Source organism: Capra hircus, chromosome 8, assembly GCF_001704415.2.
Source record: "Capra hircus breed San Clemente chromosome 8, ASM170441v1, whole genome shotgun sequence".
In the NCBI taxonomy this organism is placed as follows: domain Eukaryota; kingdom Metazoa; phylum Chordata; class Mammalia; order Artiodactyla; family Bovidae; genus Capra; species Capra hircus.
Window position 1 is genome coordinate 79,167,191 of NC_030815.1, and position 14,855 is coordinate 79,182,045.

A 14,855-nucleotide genomic window follows, 5' to 3' on the forward strand; every position below is an offset into this window, starting at 1 on the left:
GGAACAACAGACTGGTTCCAAATAGGAAAAGGAGAATGTCAAGGCTGTATATTGTCACCCTGCTTATTTAACTTATATACAGAGTACATCATGGGAAATGCTGGACTGGAAGAAACACAAGCTGGAATCAAGATTGCCGGGAGAAATACCAATAACTTCAGATATGCAGATGACACCACCCTTATGGCAGAAAGTGAAGAGGAACTAAAAAGCCTCTTGATGAAAGTGAAAGTGGAGAGTGAAAAAGTTGGCTTAAAGCTCAACATTCAGAAAACTAAGACCATGGCATCTGATCCCATCACTTCATGGGAAATAGATGGAGAAACAGTGGAAACAGTGTCAGACTTTATTTTTGGGGGCTCCAAAATCACTGGAGATCGTGAATGAAGCCATGAAATTAAAAGACGCTTATTCCTTTGAAGAAAAGTTATGACCAACATAGACAGCATATTCAAAAGCAGAGACATTACTTTGCTAACTAAGGTTTATCTAGTCAAGGCTATGGTTTTTCCAGTAGACATGTATGGAGGTGAGAGTTGAACTGTGAAGAAGGCTGAGTGCCCAAGAATTGATGCTTTTGAACTGTGGTGTTGGACAAGACTCTTGAGAGTCCCTTGGACTGCAAGGAGATCCAACCAGTCCATTCTGAAGGAGATCAGCCTTGGGATTTCTTTGGAAACAATGATGCTAAAGCTGAAACTCCAGTACTTTGGCCACCTCATGCGAAGAGTTGACTCATTGGAAAAGACTCTGACACTGGGAGGGATTGGGGTCAGGAGGAGAAGGGGACAACAGAGCATGAGATGGCTGAATGGCATCATTGACTCGATGGACATGAGTTTGAGTAAACTCTGGGAGTTGGTGATGACAGGGAGGCCTGGCGTGCTGCGATTCATGGGGTTGCAAAGGGTCGGACATGATAGCGACTGAACTGAAGCTTATTGAATTTTTCTAATACAGATTTGATATTGTGGTGGCTGTCTTCCTCTAAGAGGAAAAATATTTGAATTTTTGTAGTATTTTTAGGATATAGAGAAGTTTGCTATATTAAGAGTAAAACATAACTCCCTAAAATAATCTAGGTTTTAGCTCCTATAAATTGGCTTAATGCCAAGTTGTTGTTGTTGTTCAGTTGCCCAGTCGAGTCTGACTCTTTGTGACCCCATGGGCTGAAGCACACCAGGCTACCCTGTCCCTCACCATCTCCTGGAGTTGCCCAAGTTCATGTCCACTGAGTCAATGAGTTGTCTTCCACTCTTCCCCAGTAGCCTATTGGACACTTTCCGACCTGGGAGGCTCATTTTTGGTGTCATATCTTTTTGCCTTTTTATACATTTCATGGGGTTCTCACGGCGAGTATATTGGAGCGGTGTGCCATTCCTTCCTCCAGTGGATCACATTTTGTCAGAACCCTCCGCTGTGACCCGTCTGTCTTGGGTGGCCCCACATGGCATGGCTCATAGCTTCTTTGAGTTACACAAGCCCCTTCACCATGAAAAGGCACTGATACATGAAGGGGATTGTCAAGTTGCTTTAAATAAATGCTTGGATAAGGGGCATCTCCTCTCAGCCTTTCGCCACCCCACCGCTGTGCAACTGCCCCTCGCTGCTGGAGCGATCCACAGCAGCCCCTCGCTGCTCTCACGGTAATCCAAGTCTATGCCCCAACCAGTGCTGAGGAAGCTGAAGTTGAACAGTTCTATGAAGACCTACAAGACCTTTTAGAACTAACACCCCAAAAAAGATGTCCCTTTTATTATAGGGGACTGGAATGCAAAGGAGGGAGTCAAGAAACACCTGGAGTAACAGGCAAATTTGGCCTTGGAATGAGGAATGAAGCAGGGCAAGGATAATAGAGTTCTGCCAAGAAAACACACTGGCCATAGAAAACACCCTCTTCCAACAACACAAGACAGACTCTAAACATGGACAGCACCAGATGGCCAACACCGAAATCAGATTGATTATATTCTTTGCAGCCAAAGAAGGAGAAGCTCTATACAGTCAGCAAAAACAAGACCGGGAGCTGACTGTGGCTCAGATCATGAACTCCTTATTGCCAAATTCAGACTTAAATTGAAGAAAGTAGGGAAAACCACTAGACCATTCAGGTATGACCTGAATCAAATCCCTTATGATTATACAAGTGAGAAAGTGAGAAATAGATTTAAAGGACTAGATCTGATAGAGTGCCTGATGAGCTATGGATGGAGGTTCATGACATTGTGCAGGAGACAGGGATGAAGACCATCTCCAAGAAAAAGAAATGCAAAAGGCAAAATGGCTGTCTGAGGAGGTCTTACAAATAGCTGTGAAAAGAAGAGAAGTGAAAAGCAAAGGAGAAAAGGAAAGATATAAGCATCTGAATGCAGAGTTCCAAAGAATAGCAAGGAGAGATAAGAAAGCCTTCCTCAGCAATCAGTGCAAAGAAATAGAGGAAAATAATAAAATGGGAAAGACTAGAGATCTCTCCAAGAAAATTAGAGATACCAAGGGAACATTTCATGCAAAGATGGGCTTGATAAAGGACAGAAATGGTATGAACCTAACAGAAGCAGAAGAGATTAAGAAAAGGTGGCAAGAATACACAGAAGAACTGTACAAAAAAGTTTTTCATGACACAGAAAATCACGATGGTGCGATCACTCACGTAGAGCCAGACATCCTGGAATGTGAAGTCAAGTGGGCCTTAGGAACATCACTACCAACAAAGCTAGTGGAGGTGATGGAATTCCGGTTGATCTATTTCAAATCCTGAAGGATGATGCTGTGAAAGTGCTGCACTCAATATGCCAGCAAATTTGGAAAACTCAGCAGTGGCCACAGGACTGGAAAAGGTCAGTGTTCATTCCAATCCCAAAGGAAGGCAATGCCAAAGAATGCTCAAACTACTGCACAATTGCACTCATCTCACACGCTAGTAAAGTAATGCTCAAAATTCTCCAAGCTAGGATTCAGGAATACTTGAACCATGAACTTCCAGATGTTCAAGCTGCATTTAGAAAAGTCAGAGGAACCAGAAATCAAATTGCCAACATCCGTTGGATCATCAAAAAAGCAAGAGAGTTCCAGAAAAACGTCTATTTCTGCTTTATTGACGATACCAAAGTCTTTGACTGTGTGGATCACAATAAACTGTGGAAAATTCTGAAAGAGATGGGAATACCAGACCACCTGACCTGCCTCTTGAGAAATCTGTATGCAGGTCAGGAAGCAACAGTTAGAACTGGACATGGAAGAACAGACCTGTTCCAAATTGCAAAAGGAGTACGTCAAGGCTGTATAGTGTCCCCCTGCTCATTTAACTTATATGCAGAGTACATCATGAGAAACGCTGGACTGGAAGAAACACAAGCTGGAATCAAGATTGCCAGGAGAAATATCAATAACCTCAGATATGCAGATGATACCACCCTTATGGCAGAAAGTGAAGAACTAAAGAGCTTCTTGATGAAAGTGAAAGAGGAGAGTGAAAAAGTTGGCTTACAGCTCAACATTCAGAAAACTAAGATCATCACATTTGGTCCCATCACTTCATGGGAAATAGATGGGGAAACAGTGGAAGCAGTGGCTGACTATTTTTTGGGCTCCAAAATCACTGCAGATGGTGACTGCAGCCATGAAATTAAAAGACTTTTACTCTTTGGAAGGAAAGTTATGATCAACCTAGACAGCATATTCAAAAGCAGAGACATTACTTTGCCAACAAAGGTCCAGGCTATGGTTTTTTCAGTAATCTTATATGGATGGGAGAGTTGGACTATAGAGAAAGCTGAGCACTGAAGAATTGATGCGTATGAACTGTGATGTTGAAGAAGACTCTTGAGAGTCCCTCAGACAGCAAGGAGATCCAACCAGTCCATCCTAAAGGAGATCAGTCCTGGGTGTTCATTGGAAGGACTGATGTTGAAGCTAAAACTCCAATATTTTGGCCACCTGATGCAAAGAGCTGACTCATTTGAAAAGACCCTGATGCTGGGAAAGATTGAGGGCAGGAGGAGAAGGGGATGACAGAGGATGAGATGGTTGGATGGCATCACCGACTCAATGGACATGAGTTTGGGTGAGCTCCAGGAGTTGGTGATGGACAGGGAGGCCTGGCATGCTGCACTCCATGGGGTCGCAAAGAGTCATACACACCTGAGCAACTGAACTCAACTGAAATAAATACTATCTTTCTGTACCCTGAAATGTTCACCTTTTAACATGAAATTTTGAGATTACCGACTCTCAAGTTGGCAGGCAGGGAGAAACCTATCTCATCTTACTTTTTCATCATGTATAAGGACAAGTCACTCAGTTGTGTCTGACACTTTGCAACCCCATGGACTGTATAGTCCATGGAATTCTCCAGGCCAGAATATTGGAGTGGGTAGCCTTTCCCTGCTTCAGGGGATCTTCCCAACCCAGGGATCAAATCCAGGTCTCCCGCATTGCAGGCAGATTCTTTACCAGCTGAGCCGCATGGGAAGCCCCATCATGTACAGACCTCTTCTGAAATATTGGAGGAGACATACTTTCCACTTGAGTACCTGGGGCTGCCCCTCCTCCCACGGCAGCCTCCGCAACTGTTACAACCTTTTCTGCCTGCTTTTAGAGGACACACACCATGTTTAACTCATTTTTCCACAACATGTTTTACTTGCTTTTAGCAAATTACATGTGTAGGATCTGGGGACCACATAGGTTTTGTCAACTCTGGAATTTCCAGGGCCTCAAAAATTCCTAGCATCTTATAGGCCCAGAATAAGTTTTTGTTTATTGATGGAATGAATGAATAAAGAGATTGAATACTGGAGAATAAGGAACAAGAAAACATTTGTTGGAGCACCAAATTAGTCTACTGACAATTTCCGCATGAGTGAGGGAAGTCTCACGTATTTAAATTGTTATACTTGATCAGGTTTCTGCTCATGAAGAATTTCACCTAGGTCAGTGGATTATATCATCTTTTGATGCTTCTCTTAAAATGACCCTAATTATTCATAAATAACCATCAACAGGCATACCATCAAAGGACCATTTCATAGGTAGAGAACTAAGAATTTATCATCATGGCTTAAACAGCAATAGTAATAACTGGTCAATATGTTTAGGCCATCTAATCTTGACAAAGGAGATTAAAAAACATCACCAGACACAAGGACAAATGGATTCCATTTATATGAGGTGCTCATATGGGTGCTAAGTTGCATTCATGAGTCCTATCTGACTGCTTTGCGGCCCCACAGTCTGCAGCTCGCCAGGCTCCTCTGTACATGGCATTCTCCAGCCAAGAATACTGGGGTGGGTTGCTGTGCCCTCTTCCAGGGGCTCTTCCCAGCCCAGAAATGGAACCTGCATCTGTTATGTCTACTTGTATGGGCAGATGGGTTCTTTACCACTAGTGCCATCTGCGAAGCCCTAATTTCACTGCACTTTACATTGAAAAATGGTTAAAATGGTAAATTTTATGTTATATATATTTTACCACAAAACCTACCTCCTGTACCATCTTATGTGGCCATTCAATGAACCACACAAGACTTCCCAGGTTCTAGGTCAAGTGCATCAGGATAAGAATAACTTGGGGACCCTCCATGTTGCCTGGTTCTGCTGGTTAGGCAGGGGTGGCCAAGTCAGGGACTCCATCTACCAAGGAAGCTACTAAGAAGAAATGAGGCTGGGTCCCCAAGATAGTGTTAGTATCTCAGAATACCTTAACAAAATTATAGTCAGCAGTTACAGAGTTAAAACTGTCAGGTGACTGTCCTGGCCTTTGAGTTCTGTCACTTCATGGGTATTTCATGCTAATCAGAAACCTTGAGCACATTGGTGAGTGTTTAATAAAGACAAACATGGGCACAAATGATCATTTAATACAGTCAGGTTCTTCCAGAGACACTGAAGTTTAAAACTTGGCACTCAAAGGTGGTCTGGGAGCAACAGCATGGCCTCCTCTTGGCAGGACTTCAGACCTTTGGAATTAGGGCTGTGTTCTGACAGGTTCCCAGGTGACTTACAACCCTAAAGCTTGAGAGGAATTGCTTCAAGACACGAACTCCATGGAGAACAACAAAACAGGTACTTTCCAGTGAACAGTTTGGGGATTACTTGTTTATGGAAGTAAAACCATGAAGTAAACTTCTAAGCTATCAAAAACATAGCTTGAAGCTGGGTGAATGACTGCTGGACAGGTCCCTTGCCTTGGGGAAGGCTGAGTTCCACTCTATCAGCTAAGATTCTGTGGGAGTGTGGGAGGAAGTGGATATCACACATCCTGCAGTTTCTTAATCCCCCACATGGGCTGTGTGTCTCCAAAGAGGCTGAGGGTAGGGTGGACCTCCAGCCCTACTCTCCCTCTGAATCCGCTGTGGCCCGCAGGGCCCAGGGGCTTCAGCTGCTCCTCGATTAAAGCAGATTTCTGTCTACCTATGAAGTCTCTTTAGAGCTAAATCAGCTGCTTCCCAACTCAGGGATCGAACCCTGGTCTCCTGCATTGCAGGCAGAGTCTTTACCATCTGTACCACCAGGCAAGTGCAATCAGCTAATAAGAGAATACAATTTCTCTGTATTATTATATTTTTTGCTCTTTCCAAACAAGTTACTATGGTCCTTTGAGAGAAACACAGCAAATTTCCCCCAGATTTTAATGTGGGACCATAACCCCTTTCCTGATAGGAGAGACTGACTGGGGGAAAACTAGGTCTTGTTCTGATGGGTGGGTGCCTAGTAAATCTCTAATCCAATTTTCTGTTGAGGGGCTGGGCTGTGTTCCCTTCCTGTTGTTTGACCTGAGGCCAAACTATGATGGAGATAATGAAGATAATGGCAACTTCCTTCAAAAGTCCCATGCAGGCACTGCTGTACTCAGTGCCTCTGACCCTGTAGCAGGCCACTGCTCACCCATACCTCCACCAGAGACTCCTGGACACTCATGAGCAAGTCTGAGTCAGTCTCTTGTGGGGTCACTGCTCCTTTCTCCTGGGTCCTGGTGTGCACAAAATTTTGTTTGTGCCCTCCAAGAGCCTGTTTCCCTAGTTCTGTGTAAGTTCTGGCAGCTCTATGGAAGGGTTAATGGTGACCTCCTCCAAGAGGGCTTATGCCATACCCAGGTCTACTGCACCCAGAGCCCCTGTCCCTGCAGCGGTCCACCATTGACCCATTCTTCCGCAGGAGACACTCAAACACAGTTCTGTCTCAGCCTCTGTGGAGCCTCTGGGTCCTGGTGTGCACAAGGTTCCTTTGAGCCTCTGAGCATCTCTGGTGGTATGGGGGTTTGATTTTAAACATGATTTTGCCCCTCCTACAGTCATGCTGGGGCTTCTCCTTCACCCTTGGATGTGGGGTATCTCCTCAAAGTCGCTTTGGTCTCTTTTGTTTGTTAAGGTGCTTTCCTCCAAGGAGTTGAGGATGTTCTATAGTGACGTTAGCAACAAGGTCAACTAGGATTTAGGCGGGAGGATTATTTGTTGTTGTTCAGTCACTCAGTCACGTCCAACTCTTTGCAATCCCGTGGACTGCAGCACACCAGGCTTCTCCATCAGAGGGCAGGCAGAATGAAAACCAGAGTCACAGGAAACTAACCAATCTGATCACATGGACCACAGCCTTGTCTAACTCAATGAAACTATGAGCCATGCCATACAGGGCCACCCAAGACAGACAGGTCATGGTGGACAGTTCTGACAAAATGTGGCCCACTGGAGAAGGGAATGGCAAACCACTTCAGTGTTCTTGCCTTGAGAATCCAAAGCAGGAAAAGGCAAAAAGTTAGGGTACTGAAAGATTAACTCCCCAGGTCGGTAGGTACTCAATATGCTACTGGAGATAAGTGGATAAATAACTTCAGAAAGAATGAAGAGACAGAGCCAAGCAAAAACAACACCCAGCTGTGGATGTGACTGGTGATGGAAGTTAAGTCCAATGCTGTAAAGAGCAATATTGCGTACGAACCTGGAATGTTAGGTCCATGAATCAAGGCAAATTGGAAATGGTCAAACAGGAGATGGCAAGAGTGAACATTGACATTCTAGGAATCAGTGAACTAAAATGGACTGGAATGGGTGAATTTAACTCAGATAACCATTTTATCTACTACTGTGGGCAAGAATCCCTTAGAAGAAATGGAGTAGCCATCGGTCAACAAAAGAGTCCATAATGCAGTATTTGGATGCAACCTCAGAAACAACAGAATGATCTCTGTTCATTTCCAAGGAAAGCCATTTAATATCACAGTAACCCAAGTCTATGCCCTGACTAGTAATGCTGAAGAAGCTGAATGGTTCTATGAAGACCTGCAAGACCTTCTAGAACTAATGCCTGAAAAAGATGTCCTTTTCATTATAGGGGACTGGAATGCAAAAGTAGGAGATCAAGAGATCACTGGATTAACAGGCAACTTTTAGCTTGGAGTACAGAATGAAGCAGGGAAAGGGCTAATAGAGTTTTGCCAAGAGAACTCACTGGTCATAGCAACACACCCTCTTCCAACAACAAAAGAGAAGAATTTATACATGGACATCACCAGATGGCCAACACCAAAATCAGATTGATTATATTCTTTGCAGCCAAAGATGGAGAAGCTCTATACAGTCAGCAAAAACAAGACTGGGAGCTGATTGTGGCTCAGATCATGAACTCCTTATTGCCAAATTCAGACTTAAATTGAAGAAAGTAAGGAAAACCACTATATCATTCAGGTATGACCTGAATCAAATCCCTTATGATTATACAGTGGAAGTGAGAAATAGATTAAGGGACTAGATCTGATAGACAGATGCCTGATGAATTATGGATGAAGGTTCATGACATTGTACAGTAGGCAGGGATCAAGACCATCCCCATGAAAAAGAAATGTAAAAAGACAAAATGGCTGTCTGAGGAGGCCTTACAAATAGCTGTGAAAAGGAGAGAAGTGAAAAGCAAAGGAGAAAAGGAAAGATACACCCATTTGAATGCAGAGTTCCAAAGAAGAGCAAGGAGAGATAAGAAAGCCTTCCTCAGTGATCAGTGCAAAGAAATAGCGGAAAACAATAGAAAGGGAAAGACTGGTTATCTTTTCAAGAAAATTAGAGATACCAAGGGAACATTTCACGCAAAGATGGGCTTGATAAAGGACAGAAATGGTATGGACCTAACAGAAACAGAAGACATTAAGAAGAGGTGCCAAGAATACATAGAAGAACTATACAAAAAAGATCTTCATGACACAGAAAATCACGATGGTGTGATCACTCACGTAGAGCCAGACATCCTGGAATGTGAAGTGAAGTGGGCCTTAGGAATCATCACTATGAACAAAGCTAGTGTAGGTGATGGAATTCCAGTTGAGCTTTTTCAAATGGTGAAAGATGATGCTGTGAAAGTGCTGCACTCAACATACCAGCAAATTTGGACTCAGTAGTGGCCACAGGACTGGAAAAGGTCAGTTTTCATTCCAATCCCAAAGAAAGGCAATGCCAAAGAATGCTCAAACTACCACACAATTGCAGTCATCTGCCACACTCGTAAAGTAATGCTCAAAATTCCCCAAGCCAGGCTTCAATAATACATGAACCGTGAACTTCCAGATGTTCAAGCTGGATTTAGAAAAGGCAGAGGAACCAGAAGTCAAATTGCCAACATCTTTTGGATCATCGAAAAAGCGAGAGAGTTCCAGAAAAACATCTACTTCTGCTTTATTGACTATGCCAAAGCCTTTGACTGTGTGGATCACAATAAACTGTAGAAAATTCTGAAAGAGATGGGAATACCAGACCATCTCACCTGCCTCCTGAGAAATCTGTATGCAGGTCAAGAAGCAACAATTAGAACTGGACATGGAACAACAGACTGTTTCCAAATTGCAAAAGGAGTACGTCAAGGCTGTATGTTGTCACCCTGCTTATTTAACTTATATGCAGAGTACATCATGTGAAACGCTGGACTGGAAGAAACACAAGCTGGAATCAAGATTGCTGGGAGAAATATCAATAACCTCAGATAGGCAGATGATACCACACTTATGACAGAAAGTGAAGAACTAAAGAGCCTTGATGAAAGTGAAAGAAGAGAGTGAAAAAGTTGGCTTAAAGCTCAACATTCAAAAAACGAAGATCATGACATCTGGTCCCATCACTTCATGGCAAATAGATGGGGTAACAGTGGAAACAGTGACAAAATTTGTTTGGGCTCCAAAATCACTGCAGATGGTGATAGCAGCCATGAAATTAAAAGACGCTTACTCCTTAGAAGAAAAGCTATGACCAACCTAGACAGCATATTAAAAAGCAGAGATATTACTTTGCCAACAAATATCTGTCTAGTCAAGGCTATGGTTTTTCCAGTAGTCATGTATGGATGTGAGATTTGGACTATAAAAAAGCTGAGTGCCAAAGAAATGATGAACTGTGGTGTTGGAAAAGATTCTTGGAAGTCTCTTGGACCGCAAGATCAAACCATTCCATTCTAAAGGAGATCAGTCCTGGGTGTTCATTGGAAGGACTGATGCTGAAGCTGAAACTCCAATACTTTGGCCACCTGATGCAAAAAACTGAGTCATTGGGAAAGACCCTGATGCTGGGAATGACTGAAGGTAGAGGAGAAGGGGATGAGAGAGGATGAGATGGTTGGATGGCATCACTGACTCAATGGACATGAGTTTGAGTAAGCTTCGGGTTTGGTGATGGACAGGGAGACTTGGCATGATGCAGTCCATAGGGTCACAGAGTTGGACAAGACTGAGTGATTGAAGTGAACTGATAACCACCTAATTGGGGGTTATATTTCCATAAACTCTTTCTTTGACTGATAATCCATGGGCTTATCTTATGGCTCCATTTGTAAAGAATCTGCCTGCACAAAGATATACAATGGAAAAAGACAATTTCCTAACAAGTGGTGCTGAGAAAACTGGTCAACCACTTGTAAAAGAATGAAACTAGAAAACTTTCTAACACCATACACAAAAATAAACTCAAAATGGATTAAACATCTAAATTAAGTTCAGGAACTATAGACTCCTATAGGAAAACATAGGCAAAATATTCTGACATAAATCACAGCAAGAACCTCTATGATCCACCTCCCAGAGTAAAGGAAATAAAAGCAAAAATAAACAAATGGGACTTAATTAAACTTAAAAGTTTTTGCCCAATGAAGGAAACTATAAGCAAGGTGAAAAGACAGCTTTCAGGATGGGAGAAAATAATAGCAAATGAAGCAACTGACAAAGAATTAATCTAAAAAATATACAAGCAGCTCATACAGCTCAATACCAGAAAAATAAAGGACCCAATCAAAAAATGGGCCAAAGAACTAAACAGACATTTCTCCAAAGAAGACATACAGATGAAACACATGAAAAGATGCTCAACATCACTCGTTATCAGAGAAATGCTAATCAAAACCACAACGAGGTACCATCTCCTGCCGGTCAGAATGGCTGCTATCAAAAAGTCTGCAGGCAATAAATGCTGGAGAGGGTGTGGAGAAAAGGGAAGCCTCTTACACTGTTGGTGGGAATGCAAACTAGTACAGCCACTATGGAGAACAGTGTGGAGATTCCTTAAAAAACTGGAAATAGAGCTGCCATATGACCCAGCAATCTCACTGCTGGGGATACACACTGAGGAAACCAGAATTAAGAGACATGTGTACCCCAGTGTTCATTGCAGCACTGTTTACAATAGCCAGGACATGGAAGCAACCTAGATGTCCATCAGCAGATGAATGGATAAGAAAGCTGTGGTACATATACACAATGGAATATTACTCAGCCATTAAAAAGAATGCATTTGAATCAGTTCTAATGAGGTGGATGAAACTGGAGCCCATTATACAAAGTGAAGTAAGTCAGAAAGAAAAATGCCAATACAGTATATTAATGCATATATATGGAATTTAGAAAGATGGTAATGAAGACCCTACATGTGATGGTAGAGACACAGATAAAAAGAACAGAATTTTGAACTCTGTGGGAGAAGGCAAGGATAGGATGATTTGAGAGAATAGCATTGAAACATGTATATTACCATATGTGAAATAGATGGCTCGATGCATGTTCAGTGTATCCATTGAACAGTCCAAGTTTGATGCATGAAACAGGGCACTCAAAGCTGGTACACCGGGACAATCCAGAGGGATGGGATGGGAAAGGAAGTGGGAGGGGTGGTTGGGATGGGGGACGCATGTACACCCATGGCTGATTCATGTCAATGTATGGCAAAAACCACCACAATATTGTAATTAGCCTCCAATTAAAATAAATAAATAAATGAAAAAAGAAAGAATCCACCTGTAATGCAGAAGACCTGGGTCTGATCCCTGGATTGGGAAGATCCCTTGGAGAAGGGAAAGGCTACCCACTCCAGTATTCTGGCCTGGAGAATTCCATGGACTGTGTAGAACACAGGGTCACAAAGAGTTGGACATGACTGAACCAATTTTACTTTTTCACTTTTCCATGGGTGAGAGGGGCTAGGACTGTAATGCACTGAGCATGCACTCTAAGCTGATGCTGCTCGCCTGCAGTTAGCTCAGCTGCTGCTGCTGCTGCTGCTGGGTCGCTTCAGTCACGTCCAACTCTGTGCAACCCCATAGAAGGCAGCCCACCAGGCTCCACTGTCCCTGGGATTCTCCAGGCAAGAACACTGGAGTGGGTTGCCATTTGCTTCTCCAATGCATGAAAGTGAAAGGTGAAAGTGAAGTTGCTAAGTCGTGTCTGACTCCTTGCAACCCCATGGACTGTAGCCTACCAGGCTCCTCCGTCCATGGGATTTTCCAGGCAAGAGTACTGGAGTGGGCTGCCACTTGCCTCCTCCGTTAGCTCAGCAACTCACCCCAATTCTTAGCTTGTTCTAGAGAAGGGAAACAGGCTGAGAGAAGTTACTTAGCCTGTGCTAGGTCTCAAGACTACAAAATGACAGAACTCATGATTCAATCCAGGTGTATCTCACTCCTGACATATGTGCACACCAGCCTCCCACAAATAGCACAAACTAAGCATCAGTATCGCGTTTGTGTTTATTCCACCCTGAAGCCGTCTCTCTGGCCCGAGGCGTGTCTGTCTGAGGCACAAATCTGATGCTGGTAGTTAAAGACGGTAGTTAAAGAGCTTTGCAGGCAGTGAGTGTCCTTACAGCTGTTAGATGGCAGGGGAATTATCAGGTGCTTAACATCACAGGCTTCTGCATTTCTTGATCTCAGCCTCCAAAACAAGAAAGGCTTTTTCAAGATATGTCTTGCTAGTGAAATCTAGGAAGTTCTGGAAACCTCAGGGACATCTGATCTTGCAGGGATTTTTCCAACCCTATTCTACCCTTTCCTCTTTGGCAGGGGGTGGGGGGCGGGGGGGACCATTCTTGTGGGTCCAGAGACAGAAGGAATTCCTCAAGGGGTATTTTAGACACAGTGGCCTGAGCCCTACAGTTAACGTCCTGTTATGGAAGACTGACTGGGCTTCTAAACTTGATCTTCTAACCATGATCAACCATCAGCTCTACCTCCCAGTGAAGCTCCCCCCATAGCAGCTGACGGCCTATGTGTCACACAGGGTCCTACCAAGTGACCACACAGGACACTCAGGGGCTGAAGCAGCGCTGGGATGAATAGGATGCAGGAGAGACAGGACATGATATGGCTGTAGGAGTTATTCTGCCAAATAACCATGTGCTTGGTGCTAAGTGAATATCTAAGAAAATGGCAGTGCTCCTGTCTTCCAGAACCTTTCATTACAGTGCAAGCAACAAACCAAAACCCAGACACCAGCACAAACACCGCTAATGTGATTGGCCAAGTCACCAAATGATAGCCTGCTGGGCTTGGTGTGTTAGTGGAGTCCCTCCCACTGCACCTAAAGCCTTCCTCACGCTGGCCCCACCCTCAGGTCTCGTTTGGGGTTTTGCAGTAGCTTCCTCCTGCCTGCCTTCCTCATGTAGCCTTCTCCAGCTCCACAGCGCAGCCACGGCAACACGTCACAATGTAGTTGTTTTCATGAACCCCTTGGGAAAGCCTTAGCAGCTCCCAACACCCAGAGAACCTAGTCAGTCCCAGGTCCTGGGCCCCCCTTGCCCACCTCCTGCACCTTGTGCCTCAGTCTTCCAAGTGCTTAGTTTCCTAGCGTGGTTTTAACCTTTTACTTTTGTTCATTCTCTTCCCTCTTCCCCGTCTAAGACTCAGCTCAGGTGTCATAACCTCTTAGATACCTTTTTACAAGTGTACCTGCAATCTCAGTTCTTATCACGTGTGAAAAAGTGGAAGTGTTAGTTGCTCAGTCATGTCTTTGCGACCCCATGGACTACAGCCCGCCAGGCTCCTCTGTCCACAGAATTCTACAGGCAAGAATATTGGAGTGAAAAAAAATAATACTGGAGTGGGTAGCTATTCCCCTCTCTAGGGATCTTTCTGACCTCGAACCCAGGTCACCTACATGGCAGATTCTTTACTGTCTGAAGTAAAGTGAGGTGAAGTCACTCAGTCGTGTCCGACTCTGCGACCCCGTGGACTGCAGCCTACCGGGATTCTCCGTCCATGGGATTTTCCAGGCAAGAATACTGGAGTGGGTTACCATTTCCTTCTGCAGGGGATCTTCGCGACCCAGGGATCGAACCCGGGTCTCCCGCATTGGAGGCAGATGCTTTAACCTCTGAGCCCCTTAAATACCTTTTTAGAAGTGCATCTGCAATCTCAGTTATCATGTGTAGCATGACCTAACTGTGGGGGTCATGGGATTGGAGTCAGACTGCTGTGGCTTGTCCTGACTCAACTACTTACCATGTGACCTTAGGTCAACTATCAATATTTCATCCATGCTATACTTAAGTTTTTCATTTATGAAAAGACCATCATCAGAGTTACTTTACTGGGCTGTTGTGAAGAGTATGCTAATCAGAAGA